This window comes from Mandrillus leucophaeus, unplaced genomic scaffold (genome assembly GCF_000951045.1).
Source record: "Mandrillus leucophaeus isolate KB7577 unplaced genomic scaffold, Mleu.le_1.0 Scaffold206, whole genome shotgun sequence".
In the NCBI taxonomy this organism is placed as follows: Eukaryota; Metazoa; Chordata; class Mammalia; order Primates; family Cercopithecidae; genus Mandrillus; species Mandrillus leucophaeus.
Window position 1 is genome coordinate 1306502 of NW_012102099.1, and position 13390 is coordinate 1319891.

The window sequence follows — 13390 nt, forward strand, 5'->3', positions numbered from 1 at the left end:
AGGCGCCTGACACCATGCTGGCTAGTTTTTATATTTTTCATAGACAGGGTTTCACCATGTTGGCCAGGCTGGTCTCGAACTCCTGATCTCAGGTAATCCACCCACCTCAGCCTCAGAAAGGGATTACAGGCATGAGCAACCATGCCCTGCCAATAAATTCTTATTGTTTCAAGGCTTTAAACTTTGGGGTAGTTTTTATGCAATGTTGATAACTAATACAATACGCAAAGGCCTCAAGGAAACTAGGTGCTTTGTGTGTCTGAAGAACCTCATTGTGTCTAGCACAGGAGGGAGACCCAAAGTGAGGTCCATGAAATTGGCCAGGCCACTCAGGACCTTGTAGGCCTCTGTGAGGAGCATAGGTTTTATTCTAACATCCATGGGAAGCTGTTGGATGGTTATAAACAGGGGAGTGGCATGATAATTCATTCACTCAACAAATATTTATGGAGCACCTACTATGTGCCATGCGCTATGTTTGATGCTGAGGATACAGCGATAAACAAAATTAATTCCTTCCTATATGCTTAGAATTTGCATTCTTGAGGGGAAGATGGATAATAAACAGATACTGAAAACTCATCCCATGTTTGGGAATGATATGGGTTATAAGAAAACTAGGGAGGGCAAAGGGAGAGGTAGTGGGATGGAGAGGAGTGACGGTATGACTTGAGACAGGGTGGTCAGGGAAGGCTTCTCTGAGGAGGTGGCATGTGAGCAAGACCTTTCAAATTGGAGAGATAAGTCATGTGATAATCTGGAGGAATTGTGTTCCAAGCAGAAGCAACAGTAACAGCAAAGGTCCTGAGAAGCAACAGCACATGGTGTGTTTAGGGAATACAAAGAGCCCAGTGTGGCTGGAACACAGAGGGTGCAGACAAGAGTGATGAAGACAGTGTTGGAGAGGTAGTGAGTGGGGTCATATTGTGAAGGCCACAGACATCTTGATATCAGTATTACATTTTAATTGACACAAGATGGGAGCTGTTGGAGGGTTTTGTTTGTTTGTTTTGAGATGGACTCTCACTCTGTCGCCCAGGCTGGAGTACAGTGGCGTGACTTCGGCTCACTGTAACCTCTGCCACCTGTGTTCAAGCGATTCTCCTGCCTCAGCCTCCCAAGTATCTGGGATTACAGGTGCCTGCCACCACGCCTGGCTAATTTTTGTATTTTTAGTAGAGACGGGGTTTTGCCATGTTAGCCAGGCTGGTCTCAAACTCCTGACCTCAGGTGGTCCGCCTGCCTCAGCCTCCCAAAAGTGCTGGGATTACAGGTGTGAACCACCGCGCCCAGCCCTGTTGGAGGGTTTTACACAGAGGAGTGAGCCAAACTGGCTTATGTTTTCACAGGATCTGTCTGGCTGCTGGGTAGGGAATGAATTGGAGGGGCAAGGGAAAGGAGGGAAACCAGTGAGTAGGGAGAGAATCATCCAAGGGCAAGATGATGGGAGCTTGGGTCAGAGTGGTAGCAGTTGACAACTAAAGGAGCTCAGAGAGAGAAAACATCAGAATGCCCAAAAGAATTTGTGGTATGTACAGGAGAATCATTGCAGCACTTCTTTTACTAGGAAAAGACAGAAAATAACGTAAAAGCCCATGATTTGGGGTGTGGGAAAACAAATCTTAATAAAACAATTGAATACTAAGCAGTTGTCAAAAATCATAAGGATATATAAAAACCAATTGTAGCTGGGTGCTGTGGTGAAACCCTGTCTCTACTAAAAGTACAAAAATTAGCCAGGTGTGGTGGTGGGCGCCTGTAATCCCAGCTACTCAGCAGACTGAGGCAGGAGAATCGCTTGAACCCGGGAGGTGGAGGTTGCAGTGAGCTGAGATTGCGCCATTGCACTCCAGCCTGGGCCATAAGAGTGAAACTCCGTATTAAAAAAAAAAAAAAAAAATGTATCTCTATACACTAGTAATAAACAATCTGAACATGAAATTAAGAAAACAATTTTATTTATAATATCACTAGAAGAATAAAATACTTAGGAATAAATTTTTTAAAAGTTTAACAATATACTCTGAAAGCAAGAAAACATCCTTGAAAGAAACTTAAGACCTAAATAAAATCATCCCATGGGTTGGGAGAGACATCTCATGTTCATGGATTGGAAAACTTAATAGTGTTGATGATAGTACTCCCCATATTGATCAATACAATCCGTATCAAAACCCCAGTTGCCTTTTTCTCTTTTTTTTTTTTTGGCAAGAATAAACAAGTTGGTCCTAAAATTCATATGGAAATGCAAGGGACCTAGAACAGCCAAAATAATCTTGAAAAGAACAACAAAGTTGCAAAACTAACACTTCCTGATCTCCAAAACTTACTACAAAGCTACAGTAATCAAGACAGTGTGGTATTGGTGTAAGAATAGAAATGTAGGTCAACGGGACAGCATTGAGAGTTGATAAATGTACCCTCACATTTATGACCAATTGATGTTCAACAAGAATGCCAAAACAATTCAATAGTGGGAAAAAAAATAGTATTTTCAACAAATGGTGCTAGAACAACTCAATATTCACATGCAAAAGAATGAAGTTGGATCCCAAAGTGGATCGTAGATCTAAGTGTATGAACTAAAACTATAAAGCTCTTTTTTTTTTTTTTTTTTTTTGAGATGGGGTTTCACTTTGTCACCCAGGTTGGAGTGCAGTGGTGCGATCTTGGCCACTACAACCTCCATCTCCCAAGCTCAAGCGATCCTCCCACCTCAGCCTCCTGAGCAGTTGGGATCACAGGCACACACCACCACACCGGCTAATTTTTTTGTATTTTTGGTAGAGAAGGAGTTTTGCCATGTTTCCCAGGCTGTAAAACTCTTAGAAGAAAACAAAGAAGGAAATTTTCATGACCTTGGGCTAGGCAAATTCTTCTTAGATGGGATACAAGTGACAAAAGGAAAAAATAGATAAATTGCACTTTATCGAAATTAAAAACTTGTGCTGCAAGTAATATATCATGAAAATGAAAACACAACCCACAGAATGGGATGAAATATTTGCAAATCACAGATCTGAAAAGGGACTGGGGTCCTGAAGATATAAATAGGATGGCTCAATAATTTAAAATTCCACAATTTAAAAGTGGGCAAGAGATCTGAATAGATAGTTCTCCGAAGAGGCTATACAAATGGCCAATAAGCACACGGAAAGGTGCTTCATATCATTAGTTATTAGAGAAATGCAAATCAACCCCATAATGAGATTCCATTTTACATCCATTAGAATTGCTGTAATTTAAAAAGACAGATAATAACAACTGTTGGTGAGAATACGGAGAGCATATGGAGAGATTCCACCTCATACAATGATGGTGGAAATGTAAAAGGAGCAGCTGCTTTGGGAAACAGTCTGGCAGTTCCTCAAAAAGTTAAACATAGAATTACCCTATGACCCAGCAATCCCATGCCCAGGTATATCCCCAAGAAATTTGAAAACATATTTCTACACAAAGTTCTGCACATAAAATATTCATACCAGCATTATTCATAACAGCCAAAAAGTGGAAGCAACTTCGATGTCCCTCAATGGATAAAGGTGGCATATCCATACAATGAAATATTATTTGGCAATAAAGAGGTATGAAGTACTGATACAGGCTATGATGTGGATGGACCTTGAAAACGTTATGCTAAATGAAAGCAGCTGACCACAAAATACTACATATTATAAAATCCAATTTATATGAAAGGTCAAGAACAGGCTAATCTATAGAAACAGAAAAGAGGTTGGGCACAGTGGCACATGCCTGTAGTCCCAGCTACTCTGGAGGCTGAGGTAGGAGGATCGTTTGAGCCCAGGAGTTCAAGACCAGCCTGGGCATCATGCTGAGACCGCCATCTCTACTTAAAAGGAAAAGAAAAAGGAGATTATTGGTTGCATTGGGCTGAGAGCTGAGGAGAAATAAGAAGTGGCTGAAGTACAGGGTGTTTTTGGTAGGTAGGTAATGAAAATGTTCTAAAATTGATTATGGTGATGGTTGTACACTTTGAATATACTAAAAACCATTGCATTGTAAAACTTAAACAGGTGAATTGTATAGTATGTAAATTTATAATTCAATAAAAATGCTTTTTACAAAAGAAGGAGGAAGCCCCTTATGTACTAATACAGAACAATGCAAAAATATAGCTGTAAATATGGAAAAAAATTGAGGCATCCAACAGCTTCTATTGTATTTCACTATTTGTGCAGAATAACAGAACAAACACACTAGCATATGGCTAGGCCAAGTCAAGAAGGGCACACATAGCAAACAGTCCCAGCGGTTTCTTCCAGGAAGGGGAACTGCATTGTATCTTTTGTACTCTTGAATGTTGAACTACTTAAATATATTAGCTATTCAAAATAAAATAAAGTCAATGGAAAATACAATCAGAGACTTCATGGATGAGATAGAATTGACGCTGCCTGGGATTTTTAGGGGATGAAAAGTCAAGAAAGGTGTTCTGGGTGTGCATTTGACTGTGGGGCCAGGGGTGGAAGAGTGTGGGAACAAAGGCACAGAGGCTGGACTGACCGCCTCTCACTAGCTATGACTTTGAACAGGTCCTCTCTGCCCATCTCCTCCCCTGCATAGTAGAATAAGAGTACCTCCTGCACCAGTGTAATTGAGGTTGCCCTCAATTACATTATCTCATTTTCTGTCTTATAAGTAGGGATGAGTATAAAAGGGTTGCTCAGAGAGGTAAAGACACTTGCCCGAGGTCACACAGCCAATAAGGGCCAGAGCTGGGATTTGAAGAACCCACGTGCACGTGCCTCCAGTGTGCCTCTGAGAGCTGTGTTTGTAACCATTTCACAAAATGCAGTAATTGTGCCCAGGAAGTTGAGGAATATAGAGATGCAGAATGCAGGAAGGGACCCAGGGCTCCATTCTGGAAGGAGGGCAGGAGCTAGAACACAATGTAAGCTTCGCTTTGCACTAGGTTGGAGGTTGGCTCTTTCAAAAATGTATTTTCCTACTTCCAGAGGGCATTTGCATTTCATATTTCAAATTCTTTGGGACCACTGTTGATTGTTCTATATTCAAAACATGTTGAGGGATGGGAGAGAGCGCCACAATCATTATTTCAGAGCTCAACCATTTCCCCTTTTATTTGTAAAGTAGCCAGCGTTTATTTCATAGCTACACCCTCCCAGGCAGGAGTTCACTGCTCCTCACATTTCCAAAAGGGGCAAATGAAAATCAGAGGAGACTCACCCTTGAGAAATGCTCAAGAGCCCCTACGAGGTGCCCGACCGCCTTCGAAAGCTCCTCCCTCCTCCAGTCTTCTTTAACTCCCACTTGGCCTTATTTTTCTCCAGAGAATTTGTCGCCGTCAGGCACTATGGTACATATTTGTATGTTCACCTGCTGATTCTCTGTCTCCTCTACTATGTTGCAAATTCCTTGCAGATACTATTCACCTGCCCATTTTACAGAGGAAGAAACTGAAGCTCAGAGTTTAGGAACGGCCAGTGAGTGACAGTGACACTGCTGGCATCTAAACCCTTCATTCTTTGATTAATTCCATTAATACGTATTAAGGGTCTACCATGTGCATTTCTGCCAAGGTCTGGGAGCACAAAAACGGAGAAGAGGGTTTTGGCCCTCAAGCAATTTTCAGTATAATTATAGAGACACTCGTTTAACCAATAACTTAGATACAGAGTGGAAAATGCCACTAGAAAGAGAGAGAGAGAGAGAGAGAGATAGGCCCATGATATTGTAGGACCAAGTAGCAAGGACACTGAGTGTGACAAGGACTTCTTGAAAAAGGTGATATGGGCCAGGCACAGTGGCTCATGCCTGTAATCCCAGCACTTTGGGAGACTGAGGTGGGCGGATCACCTGATGTCAGGAGTTAGAGACCAGCCTGGACAACATGGCAAAATCCCGTCTCTACTAAAAATACAAAAATTAGCTAGGCGTGATGGTGGGCGCCTGTAATACCAGCTACTTGGGAGGCTGAGGCAGGAGAATTGCTTGAATCCGGGAGGCAGAGGTTGCAGTGAGCTGAGATCGCGCCACTGCACTCCAGCCTGGGCAATGGAGGGAGACCTGTCTTACAAAAAAAAAAAAAAAAAAAGGGTGATATGAGTTGAGGCTTAACGGATGCCAGTGGATGATCAGGGCAAAGGGTGTTCCAGACAGAAGGGACAACCTGACAAAGGCTTGAGAGGGAAACAGTCTGACCTGTTTGAGGAACTGTAAACATTTCCACGTTGTCGGTGCCTGAAGCCCCAGACAGATACCATATTTGGAAGAGGAGGCTGGAAGAAGCAGCAGCAGCTGGTAGGCACTGGGGCCAACTCATGTGGGACTTGGGCAGGACTGCACAAGGCTGGCCTATGGGTGCCTTCCAAGCTTACCTACCCCAAGTACCATCCTGGAGGCTGCAGACCTCCTGCTCAGGGGCAGGGTGAGACTGGGTGGGGACAGGGGAGCGGTGCTTGGGGAGTCCATGAAATTGTTTTTCTGCCCCCAGCTGCATGGCTACCCCCAGCTGACAGGTCCCCCCAGGGCGGTTGGGGTACTGTTCAGTTTCACAACACCCCTCTTCTCTTCCCCCAGTGTCTCTGGAGGCTAAGAAAAGAGGAAGCACTTTGCGGACTTCCTCCTGGGTCCGGTGCACCCAAGCCCAGGCTGGTCTTCTCCCAGGGGCAGGGCTGGACCTGCCCACTGCATTCTGCCAGAAAAAAAAGGGCCTGGGTGTGGCCCTGCCCTTCATTCAGTGGTGGACATGCTCAAGCATGGTACGCCGAGGCCTGGGACTAGGAGAGTAGGTTGGAGTCCCAGCTCTTTTAACTTGCTGTGTGTGCCTGACAAACTCTTCTCTGAGCCTGAATCTCAAAGAGGAAGACACATCCTTACTCAGCAATTTGAAACTGGGGTGATGTGCATTAATTATCATGGAGAGATCCCCAAGACATTCTTTCAGAGTCACAGAGTACATTCCATTTTAAAATAATAACATGGTTTTGTGTTTACCTCTACATGTATGTAAATGCATAGATAAAACTCTGGAAGCTAAACAGCCAACAAAAAACAGAGGTTGTCACTGAAGAGGAAAGGAACATTGAAATTGGTGGTGGGGGGGGAGTCTTTTTCTGTTTTTTTCTTTCTTTTTTTTTTTACTTTAAGTTCTGGGATACATGTGCAGAACATGTAGGTTTGTTACATAGGTATACATGCGCCACGGTGGTTTGCTGCACCCATCAATCTGTCATCTAGGTTTTAAGCTCCGCATGCATTAGGTATTTATCTTAATGCTCTGCCTCCCCTTTCCCCCCATCCCCCAACGGGCCCCAGTGTGTGATGTTCCTCTCCCTGTTCTTTTCTTTCTTAACTAAAATGCATTGTTTTTATTTATGGAACTAAAATAATGATAATAAATGAAGGAACTGGCATATATGGTTATCAAGGGTTCCTTCTTCTGAAAATGTCCAAATATACAGCAAAATTGAAAGACTTTTACAAGAAAATACCTACTCTCACCACCTACATTCTACCATTCACATTTTACTTGCTTTAACTACGTTTGTCCATCTATCTGTCCATCAATTCATCTTTTAAAATGCATTTTGAAGAAATTACTTCAGCACACATATTATTAACTGGAGTTCAATTTCAATATTTGTTTACAGTAGTTTTCTTTTAATGTAAATTTACAGGCAGAAGGCAAAAGATTAAGTGTTCATTTGCTGAGTTTTTACAAATGCATATATATTTATGTAACTTAAATCCCATTAAGAGATACATTTTTATCACTCCAGAAAGTTCCCTCTTGTGGCCGGGCGCGGTGGCCTGTAATCCCAGCACTTTGGGAGGCCGAGACGGGCGGATCACAAGGTCAGGAGATCGAGACCATCCTGGCGAACCCGGTGAACCCCCGTCTCTACTAAAAAATACAAAAAACTAGCCGGGCGAGGTGGCAGGCGCCTGTAGTCCCAGCTACGCGGGAGGCTGAGGCAGGAGAATGGCGTGAACCCGGGAGGCGGAACTTGCAGTGAGCTGAGATCCGGCCACTGCACTCCAGCCTGGGTGACAGAGCGAGAAAAAAAAAAAAAGAAAGTTCCCTCTTGTTCTACAGTATGTGTGTATATATATACATATATACATACATATATACGCATATATATACATATATTTGCACGTACATACATACATATATATGCGTATATATACTTACATACATATATATACACACATACTTTTTTTTAGAGAGTAGGTCTCACTATGTTGCCCAGGTTGGCCTTGAACTCCTGGTTTCAGGTGATCCTCCCACCCCAGCCTCCCAAGTAGTTGGGACTACAGGCCTCTGTGGTGTATTTTAATTGCTGACATCTTATGGGTCAACACTCAGCACAGAGCCAGGTATATAGTAAATGCTCAATAATGTTGGTTGAAGGAAGGAATGAGGCTAGGAATGAATGTGCAGGTGGCTTGCTCCCCTAAGGGCAGGACCATGTCTCTTTCTTTTGCAATCACCATGGAATTGATACACATCAAATGCTTAATAAAGGCTTATTTACTGTGGCCAGGCAGGGTGGCTCAAACCTCTAATCCTAGCACTTTGGGAGCCTGAGGTGGGAGGATTGCTTGAGCCCAGGAGTTTGAGACCAGCCTACACAACAAAGTGAGACCCCATCTGTACAATAATAATTATAATAATTATAATTATAATTATAATAATAAAATTAACCAAGCATGGTGGTACATGCCTATTGTCCCAGCTACATGGGAGGCTGAGGCGGGAGGATTGCTTGAGCCCAGGAGTTTGAGACCAGCCTACACAACAAAGTGAGACCCCATCTGTACAATAATAATTATAATAATTATAATTATAATTATAATAATAAAATTAACCAAGCATGGTGGTACATGCCTATTGTCCCAGCTACATGGGAGGCTGAGGCGGGAGGATTGCTTGAGCCCAGGAGTTTGAGACCAGCCTACACAACAAAGTGAGACCCCATCTGTACAATAATAATTATAATAATTATAATTATAATTATAATAATAAAATTAACCAAGCATGGTGGTACATGCCTATTGTCCCAGCTACATGGGAGGCTGAGGCGGGAGGATTGCTTGAGCCCAGGAGTTTGAGACCAGCCTACACAACAAAGTGAGACCCCATCTGTACAATAATAATTATAATAATTATAATTATAATTATAATAATAAAATTAACCAAGCATGGTGGTACATGCCTATTGTCCCAGCTACATGGGAGGCTGAGGCGGGAGGATTGCTTGAGCCCAGGAGTTTGAGACCAGCCTACACAACAAAGTGAGACCCCATCTGTACAATAATAATTATAATAATTATAATTATAATTATAATAATAAAATTAACCAAGCATGGTGGTACATGCCTATTGTCCCAGCTACATGGGAGGCTGAGGCGGGAGGATTGCTTGAGCCCAGGAGTTTGAGACCAGCCTACACAACAAAGTGAGACCCCATCTGTACAATAATAATTATAATAATTATAATTATAATTATAATAATAAAATTAACCAAGCATGGTGGTACATGCCTATTGTCCCAGCTACATGGGAGGCTGAGGCGGGAGGATTGCTTGAGCCCAGGAGTTTGAGACCAGCCTACACAACAAAGTGAGACCCCATCTGTACAATAATAATTATAATAATTATAATTATAATTATAATAATAAAATTAACCAAGCATGGTGGTACATGCCTATTGTCCCAGCTACATGGGAGGCTGAGGCGGGAGGATTGCTTGAGCCCAGGAGTTTGAGACCAGCCTACACAACAAAGTGAGACCCCATCTGTACAATAATAATTATAATAATTATAATTATAATTATAATAATAAAATTAACCAAGCATGGTGGTACATGCCTATTGTCCCAGCTACATGGGAGGCTGAGGCGGGAGGATTGCTTGAGCCCAGGAGTTTGAGACCAGCCTACACAACAAAGTGAGACCCCATCTGTACAATAATAATTATAATAATTATAATTATAATTATAATAATAAAATTAACCAAGCATGGTGGTACATGCCTATTGTCCCAGCTACATGGGAGGCTGAGGCGGGAGGATTGCTTGAGCCCAGGAGTTTGAGACCAGCCTACACAACAAAGTGAGACCCCATCTGTACAATAATAATTATAATAATTATAATTATAATTATAATAATAAAATTAACCAAGCATGGTGGTACATGCCTATTGTCCCAGCTACATGGGAGGCTGAGGCGGGAGGATTGCTTGAGCCCAGGAGTTTGAGACCAGCCTACACAACAAAGTGAGACCCCATCTGTACAATAATAATTATAATAATTATAATTATAATTATAATAATAAAATTAACCAAGCATGGTGGTACATGCCTATTGTCCCAGCTACATGGGAGGCTGAGGCGGGAGGATTGCTTGAGCCCAGGAGTTTGAGACCAGCCTACACAACAAAGTGAGACCCCATCTGTACAATAATAATTATAATAATTATAATTATAATTATAATAATAAAATTAACCAAGCATGGTGGTACATGCCTATTGTCCCAGCTACATGGGAGGCTGAGGCGGGAGGATTGCTTGAGCCCAGGAGTTTGAGACCAGCCTACACAACAAAGTGAGACCCCATCTGTACAATAATAATTATAATAATTATAATTATAATTATAATAATAAAATTAACCAAGCATGGTGGTACATGCCTATTGTCCCAGCTACATGGGAGGCTGAGGCGGGAGGATTGCTTGAGCCCAGGAGTTTGAGACCAGCCTACACAACAAAGTGAGACCCCATCTGTACAATAATAATTATAATAATTATAATTATAATTATAATAATAAAATTAACCAAGCATGGTGGTACATGCCTATTGTCCCAGCTACATGGGAGGCTGAGGCGGGAGGATTGCTTGAGCCCAGGAGTTTGAGACCAGCCTACACAACAAAGTGAGACCCCATCTGTACAATAATAATTATAATAATTATAATTATAATTATAATAATAAAATTAACCAAGCATGGTGGTACATGCCTATTGTCCCAGCTACATGGGAGGCTGAGGCGGGAGGATTGCTTGAGCCCAGGAGTTTGAGACCAGCCTACACAACAAAGTGAGACCCCATCTGTACAATAATAATTATAATAATTATAATTATAATTATAATAATAAAATTAACCAAGCATGGTGGTACATGCCTATTGTCCCAGCTACATGGGAGGCTGAGGCGGGAGGATTGCTTGAGCCCAGGAGTTTGAGACCAGCCTACACAACAAAGTGAGACCCCATCTGTACAATAATAATTATAATAATTATAATTATAATTATAATAATAAAATTAACCAAGCATGGTGGTACATGCCTATTGTCCCAGCTACATGGGAGGCTGAGGCGGGAGGATTGCTTGAGCCCAGGAGTTTGAGACCAGCCTACACAACAAAGTGAGACCCCATCTGTACAATAATAATTATAATAATTATAATTATAATTATAATAATAAAATTAACCAAGCATGGTGGTACATGCCTATTGTCCCAGCTACATGGGAGGCTGAGGCGGGAGGATTGCTTGAGCCCAGGAGTTTGAGACCAGCCTACACAACAAAGTGAGACCCCATCTGTACAATAATAATTATAATAATTATAATTATAATTATAATAATAAAATTAACCAAGCATGGTGGTACATGCCTATTGTCCCAGCTACATGGGAGGCTGAGGCGGGAGGATTGCTTGAGCCCAGGAGTTTGAGACCAGCCTACACAACAAAGTGAGACCCCATCTGTACAATAATAATTATAATAATTATAATTATAATTATAATAATAAAATTAACCAAGCATGGTGGTACATGCCTATTGTCCCAGCTACATGGGAGGCTGAGGCGGGAGGATTGCTTGAGCCCAGGAGTTTGAGACCAGCCTACACAACAAAGTGAGACCCCATCTGTACAATAATAATTATAATAATTATAATTATAATTATAATAATAAAATTAACCAAGCATGGTGGTACATGCCTATTGTCCCAGCTACATGGGAGGCTGAGGCGGGAGGATTGCTTGAGCCCAGGAGTTTGAGACCAGCCTACACAACAAAGTGAGACCCCATCTGTACAATAATAATTATAATAATTATAATTATAATTATAATAATAAAATTAACCAAGCATGGTGGTACATGCCTATTGTCCCAGCTACATGGGAGGCTGAGGCGGGAGGATTGCTTGAGCCCAGGAGTTTGAGACCAGCCTACACAACAAAGTGAGACCCCATCTGTACAATAATAATTATAATAATTATAATTATAATTATAATAATAAAATTAACCAAGCATGGTGGTACATGCCTATTGTCCCAGCTACATGGGAGGCTGAGGCGGGAGGATTGCTTGAGCCCAGGAGTTTGAGACCAGCCTACACAACAAAGTGAGACCCCATCTGTACAATAATAATTATAATAATTATAATTATAATTATAATAATAAAATTAACCAAGCATGGTGGTACATGCCTATTGTCCCAGCTACATGGGAGGCTGAGGCGGGAGGATTGCTTGAGCCCAGGAGTTTGAGACCAGCCTACACAACAAAGTGAGACCCCATCTGTACAATAATAATTATAATAATTATAATTATAATTATAATAATAAAATTAACCAAGCATGGTGGTACATGCCTATTGTCCCAGCTACATGGGAGGCTGAGGCGGGAGGATTGCTTGAGCCCAGGAGGTCAAGGTAACAGTGAGTTGTGTTCACCCCATTGCACTCCAGCCTGGATGGCAGCACGAGATGATCTCGAAAACAAAAACAAAACAACAACAAAAAACAAAAACAAAATAAAACAAAAACAAACCTTTGCTGATTACATTAGTTATATACTGCTGTGTAACAGATTACCCAAAATTTAGCAACTTAAAACTGTATAAACACACAGAAGGAGCAAGACTGAGATTTAAAAAATTATAACTATTAAAAAAAATAGAGACAGGGTCTCACTATGTTACCCAGGCTGGTCTTGAACTCCTAGCCTCAGGCAACCCTCCCAACTTAGCCTCCCAAATTGCTGGGATTACAAGGGCGAGCCACCGCACCTGACCAACATTTATTATCTCACAGAGTTTCTGTGGGTCAGAAATGTGGAAGTAGCTTAGCTCAGTGGTTTTGGCTTGGGATCTCTTATGAGGCTGCAGTCAACATGTCAGCCTGGTGGGAAATCATCTGAAGCCTGGACTGGGGCTGGGGGATCTGTTTCCAAGATAGTTCACTCACATGACTGTTGGCAGGAGGCTCTGTGCTGGGTGCCGTGCTGAGCTCCAGGGAGTGTAGGAATGAGTCAGAACCAGCCTCCCCTTCCAAGATCTCTCTCTCTGTGTCTCTCTCTGTCTCTCTGTCTCTCTCTCTCTCTCTCTGTCTCTCT